This window comes from Anabrus simplex, chromosome 4, assembly GCF_040414725.1.
Source record: "Anabrus simplex isolate iqAnaSimp1 chromosome 4, ASM4041472v1, whole genome shotgun sequence".
NCBI lineage: Eukaryota > Metazoa > Arthropoda > Insecta > Orthoptera > Tettigoniidae > Anabrus > Anabrus simplex.
The window spans coordinates 202029372-202041528 of record NC_090268.1 but is presented as its reverse complement, the minus strand read 5'-3'; the positions used below and the strand labels follow the sequence as shown (position 1 = coordinate 202041528).

At 47.8% G+C, this 12157-nt stretch overlaps 1 protein-coding gene across 1 annotated transcript in view; it reads right to left on the bottom strand.

The window, feature by feature from the left end:
* Dhc36C (Dynein heavy chain at 36C) overlaps positions 1–12157 on the bottom strand; it is a 911918-nt gene that overhangs the window by 821912 nt on the left and 77849 nt on the right. The window lies entirely within an intron of this gene.

The window sequence follows — 12157 nt, the reverse complement described above, 5'->3', positions numbered from 1 at the left end:
CACCCGGGTTTAGCAGCTTGCCTCATCCATTGGCAATGTTGCTCAGAGGTATCTCTAAGTTTTCCGTTAATACCACCAGTGATGTAATTTCATTTTTAAGATGATGATGATGCTTGTTGTTTAAAGGGGCCTAACATCGAAGGTCATCGGCCCCTAATGGAATGAGATAAACGACATGAGAGATGATGTTAAAATTTTAAAAAACATATCCACTGACTAGAGTTTTAAAAAAATGATGGAGAAAAATGAGGGTGAGATTAAAACAATCAGTGGATCTAATACGCAATGCCTTATTTTCGAATAAATTAAGAGAATCTACAGAAAACCAAAAGAACAAGGCATTGCCTGGTAGTACATAATTTACGAGAGACGTTAAAATAACACATTAAAATACGCAACACAAACTAAAATTAAGTCAATAGGATAAAAGCGAAAGTGACACAAAACACACTAGGACAAAGGACAGCATCACACACGAGAAAACAGTCCACTATCCCTCATAAAGCGGACGACGAGGTCTGCTGACTGCTCGTCATCACGCAAGATAAGGGAGATAGTACTCGGAAGGTTAAGACTACGGCGCAGATCGACCAGGTCCACACACTCCGTAAGGATGTGTACCACGGTAAGATGGTCGCCGCAGGTACACACCGGAGGGGGTTCTCCTTTCAAAAGATGCGAGTGAGTCAAGATACCATGGCCGATCCGAAGACGACATAATACCACGGCTTCCCTCCGCGAAGCCCGAAGGGAAGTCCTCCATACCTTCGTTGTTCCTTTTATCGCCCTCAGCTTATTGGGAAGTGGAATGGCCTGCCACTCCATCTCCCAATGGGACATAACAAGATGTCGCAGCTGGGAGCGAATATCACTTACTGGAACCTGGAAAGGCAACGGGGGCAGTGTAACTGCCTCCTTGGCAGCCTGATCTACTAACTCGTTTCCCTCTATGCCCATGTGGCTTGGGAGCCACAGAAACGTGATTCTGGTGCCAGCATCCCAACACCCGGCCAGCAGGTCCTGGATTAGCTGCACCAGAGGGTGCCGAGGGAAACAGGTATCTATAGACTGGAGCGAACTCAAGGAGTCGGTACACAGAAGAAAGTGTCGGCGCTCATTGTACAGTGCGTACCGCAGAGCTTCATAGATAGCATAGAGCTCTGCTGTGTACACACTACAGGTTGCCGGAAGAGCAAAAAGGAACCTATCATTGTTAACAACGAACGCACAGCCCACCTTCGTATCTGTCCTTGAACCATCCGTGTAGACGACGACTGAACCTGGATAGCGGCCAACAACGGACAGGAAGAGCCTCCGATAAATCGAAGGGTCCGTGTTTTCCTTTGGGCCAGTGTGCAGATCCAGGATTACTTCAGGTCGTCGTACGACCCACGGAGGTACCCCACTTGGTTGTCTGACAAGGCAAGGAACCGAAGGTACGTCAAACAATTCGGAAATGCTATCCAAGCGTATCCCAACCGGCCGCGTCGCTCGAGGACGAGCAGCGTACAGCAAACGGTTGCCATTGTTGAACACGCAAGGATAGCTTGGATGAAGTGGCATCTGTCGCAAATTTGCAGCATATGTAAGTAGAAGTTGCTGGCGCCTCAGGTGTAAAGGCGGCATACCAGACTCAGCGAGCAGGCTAGCGATGGGGCTTGTACGAAAAGCTCCCGTCGCCAACCTAACCCCGCTGTGGTGGATACTGTTCAGCTTCGCAAGAACGCTTGGTCTTGCGGAGCCATATGCTGCACTGCCGTAGTCTAACCGGGATAAAATGTGTGCCCGATAGAATCGCAGGAGCACCGTGCGGTCAGCCCCCCAAGAAGTGCTGCTAAGAAACTTAAGGATATTAAGCTTCCTAGTGCATCGCACTTTTAACTGCCGCACGTGTGGCTCCCACGATAATTTACTGTCAAAAAGGAGCCCAAGAAATCGGTAAGTGTCAACAACTGGAAGAACGACGTTGTCTAAATAAAGCTCAGGATGGGGGTGAAGAGTACGTTGACGACAAAAGTGGACAACGGAGGTCTTTGCGGCAGAAAACCGAAAGCCATGTCCTAAGGTCCACTGCTCCACCCTCCTAATAGCGTGTTGTAATTGTCGCTCTGCGACTGCCATATTACGCGAGCTATAGTGCAGAGCAAAATCGTCCACATATAGCGACGGTATAACTGCTGGACCAGCAGCAGCAACAATACCGTTGATGGCAATTGCGAACAGAGTGACACTAAGGACCGATCCCTGTGGGACTCCATTTTCTTGTACGTGGTATTGCGAATATGTCCTCCCTACTCGGACACGGAATAGACGGAGGGACAAGAAATTCGCAATAAACGCCGGCAAGTTACCTCGGAATCTCCATTGATGCAGGGCTGAAAGGATACCATATCGCCATGTGGTGTCATAAGCCTTCTCTAAGTCAAAGAAAACAGCCACCAAGTGCTGTTTGCGGAGAAACGCATCCTGGATAGAGCTTTCCAGCCGTACCAAGTGGTCAGTGGTGGATCGAGCGGCTCGAAATCCACATTGGTACTCGGACAAGAGTCCTTGTTTCTCCAGACACCACACAAGCCGGCGATTAACCATCCTCTCAAACAGCTTACACAGGCAGTTTGTAAGGCAAATCGGTCGGTAACTTCCTGCATACTTAGGATCTTTGTCAGGCTTGAGGACAGGAATAACTATGCCCTCTCGCCACTGAGACGGAAAATCACCCTCCATCCAGATTCGGTTGAACACACGAAGGAGATAGAGTACACTATCATCACTAAGGTGTTTCAACATCTGGTTATGGATGTTGTCCGGTCCAGGAGACGTGTCCTTGCAAAGCGCTAGGGCGCTGCGGAGTTCCCACTCCGTAAAGGGCACGTTGTAGTCCTTTGAAGCTTGAGAGGCAAAACTAAGGTGAGAACGTTCCGCCTCCCGCTTCAGAGCGAGGAAATCAGGATGGTAATTCCCGGAGCCAGATACATCCGCGAAATGACTAGCGAGGTGGTCAGCAAGCAGGAGGGGTTCGGTGACGATATTGCCTGCAATGGAAATTCCCGGTACAGAAGATGATCCTTGGATACCCGAAATACGTCGAAGCTTAGTCCACACCTGAGATGATGGAGTATGTGACGTCATAGACGACACATATCTCTCCCATGAAGCCTTCTTACTTTGGCGAATAAGAACTCGCGCCTTAGCGCGGAGTTTCTTAAATGTTACCAAGTTGGCCGCAGTGAGCTGTCTACGGTAATGTTTGTGAGCGCGACGGCGTTCTTTGATAGCTGCTGCGATGTCTTCGTTCCACCAAGGAACGAGCTTTCGGCGAGGAGTCCCCGAGTAGAACGGAATGGACTCCTCAGCAGCAGCAAGAATAACCTGGGTGATGTAAGTTATTTCCTCGCCTACGGTCCGCCTGATTTTGTCGTTAAAGACAGCTAGTGATGTGTACTTTGGCCAATCAGCATGTTTAAAAATCCATCGAGGGGGAGCCTCGACGGATTTGTGGTTCAGCAAAGTAAGAATTATGGGAAAATGGTCACTGTCACAAAGATCGTCATGTGTGTTCCACCTAAACAGCGGAACCAACGTTCGGCTGCACAGACTTACGTCTATGCGAGAATAAGTGCCGTAACGTATACTGAAGTGTGTTGGTTCCCCTGTGTTCAAAATACATAAATCCAGCTCTGTTACTAATGTTTCCAGCTCTCTTCCCCGGAGGCAAGGTGACTCAGAGCCCCAGATGGGGTGATGGGCGTTGAAATCGCCCAACAAGAGGAAGGGAGGTGGAAGCTGATCTAGAAGATCAGTGACATCATTGATGTTAAGAGCCTCACCTGGTGGAAAATAAACATTACACACTGTAGTTATGACAGGCAGCGGTACGCGAACAGCTACTGCCTCCAGCGGGGTTCGTAGTGGAACCTCCTCGCTGTAGGTATCAGAACGGACAAAAATGCCAACGCCACCGGAAGCCCGGTGAGCATAATGTCGTTCTGTCGAGTATAGTCGAAAATTTCTCAGTACCGTATGATGACCAGGTCGGAAATTTGTTTCCTGGATACAGACTATACTCGCCGAATACTCGCTAATGAGCTGGCGCAACTCGGCAAGATGCCTGTCATAACCGTTACAATTCCATTGTAACAGTGCCATAATGTAAGTGTGGACTATTGTGGTTTAGGTTAGGAGCAGCGTAATGCCACCTAACCTAACCTACACTCACCTCCCCATCCGAGGATGGAGATTCATGCTCCACGTGCATCTCCCCGTCACTAGACGAGGTGAAGCATGCCTTCAATTTCTTCGACGTTGTTTTGGGGTGGGGTTTCCTCTTACGAGTGGAGCGCGCAGGTCTTCTAGGAGGAAGACCCGCTGGCGTGGAATCAGGCCCTCCGGGTGGAGGGCGTGAAGCCCCATTCGTAGGAGAAGTGGAAGAACGCCTGCTAAGGTCGCTCTTCTTCCCCACAGTCGATTCTTGTTGAGACGGGCTGGGAGGTGGTTTCCCAGCCCTGGTCGACGATGCCGCCTCCGCCGGCTTGGGCTCGGCTGTCGCCGACCGCGTGAGGGAAGGAGACGTTGTCTTCTTCCCCTGTTGTGCCGGCGTAGGTTTCCTAGCCGGCACAGGTATGTTGGTGGTCGAAGGCCGGGACGGACCCACCTTCGAGCTGGTTCTCTTTGGCTTGGGCGCAGCGATCTTCTGGGCAGGTGTTCCAGTTGAAAATGAGGAACCTGGCAGGGACTGTGCTATCAAGCTGAAGTCAAGTGTCTTGGCCGGTGCATTCAGAGAATTAAACTTACGGCGCGCTTCCTGGTAGGAAAGACCATCCAGGGTCTTGATCTCCTGGATCTTCTTCTCGCTCAGATAGGTCGGACAATTCCGATCCCGAGGAGAATGAAGACCAGAGCAGTTAGTGCACTTGAACGGAGGTGTACACTCCTCCGCGCCGTGAGCTACTTTCCCACATGTACCACACACTGACGGATTCGAACAACGAGATACCATGTGTCCGAATCTCTGGCATTGATAGCATCGCATAGGAGGCGGGATGTACGGCCTCACATCGCAACGATAGGTTGTTACCTTGACTTTCTCGGGCAACACTGACAATTTGAAGGAGACTATGAACGCACCCGTGGCAACGTCTTCACCGTTGACTTTGCGTGTGATACGCCGGACGTGGGTCACGCCACGGTGCTTCATGTCTTCCATCAATTCATCGTCAGTGTTCAGGACGAGATCACGGTGGAAAATAACTCCACGAACCAGATTCAATGTTTTGTGCTCTTCCACTTTGACGGGGATGTCGCCAAAATGGTCACACTTAAGCAATTGATCGGCCTGGAGCGCAGTGCTCGTCTTCAGTAGCAAACCACCATTGCGCATTTTCTTCAGGTCCGCAAGTTCGCCATATACATCTTCGATGTATCTACTGAATAGAATGGATTTAACCAGCTTGAAGTCCTGCCCATCGGTTCTGGTAGCAACCAGGAACCTAGGGAAGCTGGATCCCAAATTCAATCGCTGCGCCTGTTCCCAAGGGGTTGCCCCCCTTAGAGAATCCAAAGTTAAAGACTTGGGTAGCGAACTACCCGAGGTTGCTGGCGGAAGTTGTTTCGACGCCATCCCGAAAGTATCCTCCCCGAATGCCACCCACTCCGATCAGGGGTCTCTGTAGCCGAACCAAGCAGCCAAGGCAATACCCACCTGGTCATAGCAGGTATTGCCCGGGGTCCGATGCTGAACGATGCCTAATACGGGATGACTGAGGCAACGAGCACTAGGACTCCCTTCCTCCAGTCACCCGCAATAGCATGTACCCCATAGCGTATACAGAGCACTAAATATAGAAAAAATAAATAAAAATAATTAATAATAATATGTCCTTCTGGCATTCGGCTGTGCGGGGACCTGCGTTGTCAGGCAGATACCACTGCCCGGGTACATGACACTCCCACCCGCCGCGTCCTGGGTGGTTGCTGGCACGGGCTTTTGAGCGTAGTCGCACACATAGGAGCTCCATCGCCGAGCAGCACGCACATCAAAATTTTGAGTGGTCTACATCTGACCCTCAGAAAAATAATAAAAAATAAAGAGGGGACCACGGCCACATAACCCTTTAAGTCGCCTTCTACGACAGGCAGGGATTACCTATGGATGTATTCAACCTCTCCCATCCACAGGAGGTCCAACACATTATACCAAACCACAATCCATGTCCGCGCCAAGGTCGCCCCTTTTTGTCGCCTCTTACGACAGGCAGGGGATACCGCGGGTGTATTCTACATGTGCGTCCCCCACCCGCAGGGGGTAGCGTGTTTGGTCCGCGAGAGGTATTTCATTTCCCTCAAGTCCGCCGGCAAGCCGGTTAGGACCCCCCTATCCGCCACCTGGGACGCGCCACGTGGGAGTATCACCTCTCCCCCTGCTACGCCCGCGTAGCAGGTTCGTGGTCATTTTTAAGATTTCTAGTGGAATTTTAGGATCATGCCCTTGTTTTTTCTCTTTCTCCATGTCAAATCTTGCAAATTATCTATCCGTATGCTATTGGTATTCTCTCTGATAAAATCGTAAGAGCCATTGCCGAGCAATCATCTATTGAGGATTTCCATGCCCACTTGCTAGCTAACTTCATCCCTGCTAGGGCCAGGTCCTCCCTTATTCAGAAGTACTATTATCGTGTACAGCGCTTGGATGAAAACTTGGCTGATTTCATACAGGACATTAAGTTTTATACTAGGGTGTTTGCCCTTCATTTTCCTGAAGATCAGATTGTACAGGCTATTGTAGAGGGAATTTCACCTCCCTATAGGTCATATTTGTGTTTCGCGGCGTGTCCGCAAACCTTCTCTGAACTTGAAGCATTGGCCGTCTCAGCGGAAGGAGTTAGATACGCCGATTCTTTGCGTGTCGCGAAAGAACCCCCGCCTTCCTTTAGTAACACTCGGCCTCCACCTCGCCGACCAGTCAATCCCCGTAAATGTTATGCTTGCGGGTCGCCTGACCATCTGCGCAACAAGTGTCCTCTGATCAAGTCTAGTAGGGCAAATAATGGAGCGGGTTCATCACAAGGCTGTTTTAAATGTGGGGCTTTCTCACATATCGCAAAGAATTGTCCCAATTCGAATAGCACCCCCTCCTGCTCAACTTCTGGTGTAACTTCCAACAACAATCAAAAGTGACTAGTGGCTGCGGCTGAGTCAACTAATTCTGCTTCCCAAGGCTCAGCCCCTGGCAAAAAGGTCGAGAATTCAGGGAACGATAAGTCTTCGAATACATCTTTTGAATGCCCCAAAGAGTGTCTTAGGATTGCGGCGGATACCCCCGCACCTGTTCCTTTTCTTAAGATTGAGTTAAATAACGAGCCTATAACAGCTCTCTTAGATTCAGGCAGTGTTTGTTCGATTATTTCGGCTGAATGGTATTCTAAATTGAAAGCTGTTTGTAAACTACCTGACTACGTCTCATCTCCTATTCAATATGTTTCGGCTAATTCATCTCCATTAGAAATTCTAGGTTCCGTACTGGTCAAAATTCGTATTTTTAAATTTACATGGAAAATTAAATTGTTTGTGGCTAAGCACTTGTCTTGCCCCATCATACTGGGAGCGGACTTCATTTCTCACACTGGTCTTGTGCTCGATCTTCAGAGTAAGTCGTGCACATTCAAATTTGCGTCCAATTGTAAAATTCCCTTGTTTAAGTGTAATTCTGTGTCATGTTCATCTATTTCGCCTACCCAGGATGAGATGTTGTTAGACCTTAGACATCTACCTGAGGAGCAGGCTGATAGTATTCGTAAATTATGTCAGTCATTTCCAGAGGTGTTCTCTGATACTCTTGGTGTTACTGACCTTATTGAATACAAAATTGAGGTCACGGATTCGATTCCTGTCCGTTTTCCACCTTATAGGCTATCTCCACCTAAAATGAAGGCTCTGAAAGAAATTATCGACCAGATGTTGAAGGATGGTATTATTAGGCCCTCTAAGTCGGCGTATTCATCGCCTATTTTTCTAGTCCCGAAACCCCAAGGAGGCTTCAGGCCTGTCATTGATTACAGGGCTCTCAATCGGAAGGTGGTGTTGCAATCTGTACCCCTTCCTGATCTTCATTCTTGTTTTTCACGGTTTCGTAAGGCCAAGTTCTTCACTATCTTGGACTTGAATCAGGCCTATAATCAAGTTCCCCTTGCCGAAGAGTCTAAACACCTTACAGCGTTTGCCACGGACTGGAATTTATACGAATATAACCGCGTGCCTTTCGGGCTCCCCACGGGGGCAGCTGTGCTCACTAGGCTACTAGATAGGGTCTTCTCCGACATCAAATTCGAGTACTTATATCACTACTTAGATGATGTCGTCGTATTTTCAGAGACTTTTGAAGAACATCTAGATCATCTGCGAGAAGTTCTCGATCGCCTTCGTAAGGCTGGGTTAACTGTTAAGTTGTCCAAGGTTGCCTTTGCTAAGCCCTCTATGTCATTCCTAGGGCATATTGTGTCACCCGATGGTGTAGCAGTCGATCATTTTAGAACACAGGCCATCCGTGATTTTAAACCTCCCAAGGACATTAAAGGTATCGCCAGGTTCATTGGTATGGTGAATTTCTTCAGGAAGTTCATTCCTAACTTTGCTAATAGAGCGGCGCCCTTAAACCTTCTTCGTAGGAAAGGCATCAAATTCGAGTGGGGACCTTCTCAACAAGCCGCTTTTGAAGACCTTAAATTAGCACTTTGTAATGCCCCTGTACTTGCTATGCCTGATTTCTCGAAGAAATTCATCGTCCAAACCGACGCGTCGTCGTCAGCGGTAGCTGCAGTCCTTCTTCAAGAGACTGAACTAGGGAGGCGCCCCATCGCCTATGCATCTAGGACTTTGTCGGCTCAAGAAGCCAAGTATTCCATCTATGAGCTCGAAGGTTTGGCAGTCTTATTCGCCTTAGAGAAGTTCCGTCTCTATCTGGAACATGTTAAATTCGACCTGGAGACAGATAATCAAGCCTTAAGCTGGGTCTTAGGTAGGCCGCGTCGTACTGGTCGTATAGCCCGTTGGGCCATCCGTATTTCTGCCTTCCAATTTGACGTCAGGCACATCAGAGGTACCGAAAATGTTGTCGCTGATGGACTCAGCCGTATGTTTTCAGACGACGTTGAGAACCATGAACAGGTCGACAGTTCATCACCTCCCGAGTCCATGCTATCTGAGGTTAATGCCATCCTAACAGATGCTCCCATGCTTTTTAGGGATATCGAGAAATACCAACGTGAAGATCCGACGCTGGCTCCGATAATGGAAGCCCTTTCTTCTGGGGAACATGCTGTCCCTTATGTTCTGAGGAATGGTGTTCTATGTTGCCCTTCGAGGCATGATAAGTTGATGAAAGTTGTTGTTCCAGCGGTTCTTGTACCTATGATCTTCAAGTATTATCATGAGACCCCATTAGGAGGGCATCTTGGAATCTTTAAAACCCGTGAAAAGATTCGTGAAATGTTCATCTGTAAAGGTATGGACGGCGAAATTCGTGAACTTGTAAAAGCTTGTAAATCTTGTTTGCTCAGTAAACCCACCATGTCCACTAAGGTAGGCTTTGTATGCGTAGATGGTTTTACAAGATTTTCGTGGTTATTTCCGACTAAGCTGGCTACCGCTCAGTCTACAATTACTTGCTTAAATTCTATTTTTGCTTCTTTTGGTCCGTGCCAATATATTGTATCTGATAATGCTAAGGCTTTTACATCTAATCTTTTTCGTAAATTCTGTTTTGACTTGTCCATCTCTCATGTAACTACTTCTGCTTATTACCCTCAACCATCCCTGGCTGAACGGGTTAACCGTAATCTCAGGTCCGCACTTATTGCCTATCATCATGAAGATCATTCCAGGTGGGACACGTCCCTGCATTGGATAGCTTTTGCTTTGAATTCGGCGGTTCATGAATCTCACAAGTTTACTCCAGCTTCTTTGATGTTCAAGTTTGTTCCCAACTCGCCGCTCTCTAACCTCTGGTCTCTGAATGACATTCTACCCGAGACAATAGATCCGGATAACATTAAAGATCTTTGGAAGAAGGCTAAAGCCAATCTTAAAGTGTCTCACGAAAAGGTTAGGGAAAAGTATGATCGTGGACGGAGACCCACCACTTTGAAGGTAGGTGACCAGGTGATGGTCAAGAATTTTGTTCCCGCGGGCAAGCTTGCCCCCAGATTTCATGGGCCTTGTATCATTCTCGATTTTCTTACGCCAGTTACGTTGTTAGTAAGCAATCCAGCCACCGAGAGGATATTTAGGGTTCACCTGTCACAGGTGAAACCAGTGTAAATTTTGTGTCAACTTGCTTCATATAATTTGAAAGGAATATGAAGGTTATATTGTTTTTGAGTTCAACTTTTAAGGCTTTCTGCCCCTTCTATAATATTTTGGTCTTATATGTAAGCCTCGTGTAAAACCTTCCCCGATCCGTTAAACTGCCATTCTGTCCTTGCCTCGGCCATTACCACGCTCCCGTCTCCTGCTTCAATACACACTGTGGCTTGATTTGAGTAAATGCCATGGATATCCGCACGCCGCTGGCCCCTCAACCTCTCCACAAGCCTGTACCCTCAAAGAAGATGATGGTCCAACACAATTCTGCCGCCAAGCTTTAATGTTTCAGTGCCCCCGCAGCCGCGCGGCGCCGTGCAGCAACTGGAGTAGAGGACGGGCCCCCTCGGCCCCAGCGAGGACGACGTGTGCACGGCGAGCCGGAGCTCTCCTCCCGGCCAAGGCTGATGTGCGGCGCACGACCTGCTACTTGCCCGCAGCCTGTATATGTTCACCGCGGGCGCGGCGTGCTTCAACACCTCTGCTCCCCTCATAGTGCGGGCGAGCGGTATCTCAGGGTACTTGAGGGGTCCGAGCGGCCTCCTTTGGACGCAAGCCGCAACGGCCGGTCTGGCCATCCCACTTCATCACCATCAACTACATGAACAGTTACTATAAGTAATGACTACACTTGGGAATTCAACTGCAATATTTGGTGGACTTTGAAAATTTTTTTTCCTTCACTTTCAAGTATAAAAAGTTATCTTCAGAAATTCAACTTCTACAAATATAAAGACTTTACTTCATCTGCAACAACAAAATTTTGAAACTCAATCAAACCAAATTAAGAAATCTTATAAATGCTTCTGCAATCAATCTTCATATCCACAGCATAACTTGGACCTTGTTTCAAACAGATTTCATGTGTCACCCCTGGAGGAACTTTTGGGGGGGGGGAGGTCTGTACCGGGCGGTACACCTCCACGCCGCTAATTTAAAAATTGCGCCAGGTGAAACTCCTCTGCTGGAGGAAGTCTGAACTTTATCTACGCTGTTAATTCTTTACCTTCTCAGAAGATGTCACCACGTGGAAAACTTTGAGTTTTTGAACTGTGTCATTTTTGATGTGTTTTTGTTTCGCTTGAAGTAAGAAGTGTAAACTTTCTCTCCTAGAGGACACTACTGAAGATCAACAATAGTGCAACCTAGTGCGGAGTCAAAGAACTATTTTGTTGGAGAAAATTTAATTTCAAGAGTTTGTTCTTTGTTAAATTTCTTTCAGTCATTGTTTAAGTTGGCAATATTCACCCCTTCTTTCCCCTTGTGTTGAACCTAACCAATCCCGAATTTCTTAAATTAATTTCTATCCAATCAGATGTATCTTCCCCCAACTTGAATATGTTGCTGTGTCCTACCCAATAAAGTGTTTGTGGGAGGGTGTTTTCATTCCCCTAACGCCTAGAAACTTCCGCGAGAGTATTTAAACTGCTGATTTTTGGGTCTCTCGGCCACTTCTGTTCCATCTTTCAGTGTATTAAGTACCAGGAGGCGGGAAGCGCCTCTTTCCTCGGCAGCGGTCAGCAACAAGGTAATGGCCGATTAATAAATTCTTTCTTTGCTAGCTCAGCAGTTTAACTTTCGGGGCGGGTTCTAAGCGTTCCACTATGTAACCTTTTCCTAAAATGTAACTTCTCTTTTCATCTATTCTCTTGTAAAGCTACATACTGGGATAGAGAGTGCTAACCCTCTCGAGCTCCCACTCACATTGTCTGGAGGTGAACTTATTTTCTCAACCAATTCTTCCGTAATGTAATGTAAATTGTTATTTTCTTAAGTCACCTCTGTAGTATGGGATTAGCCCTTG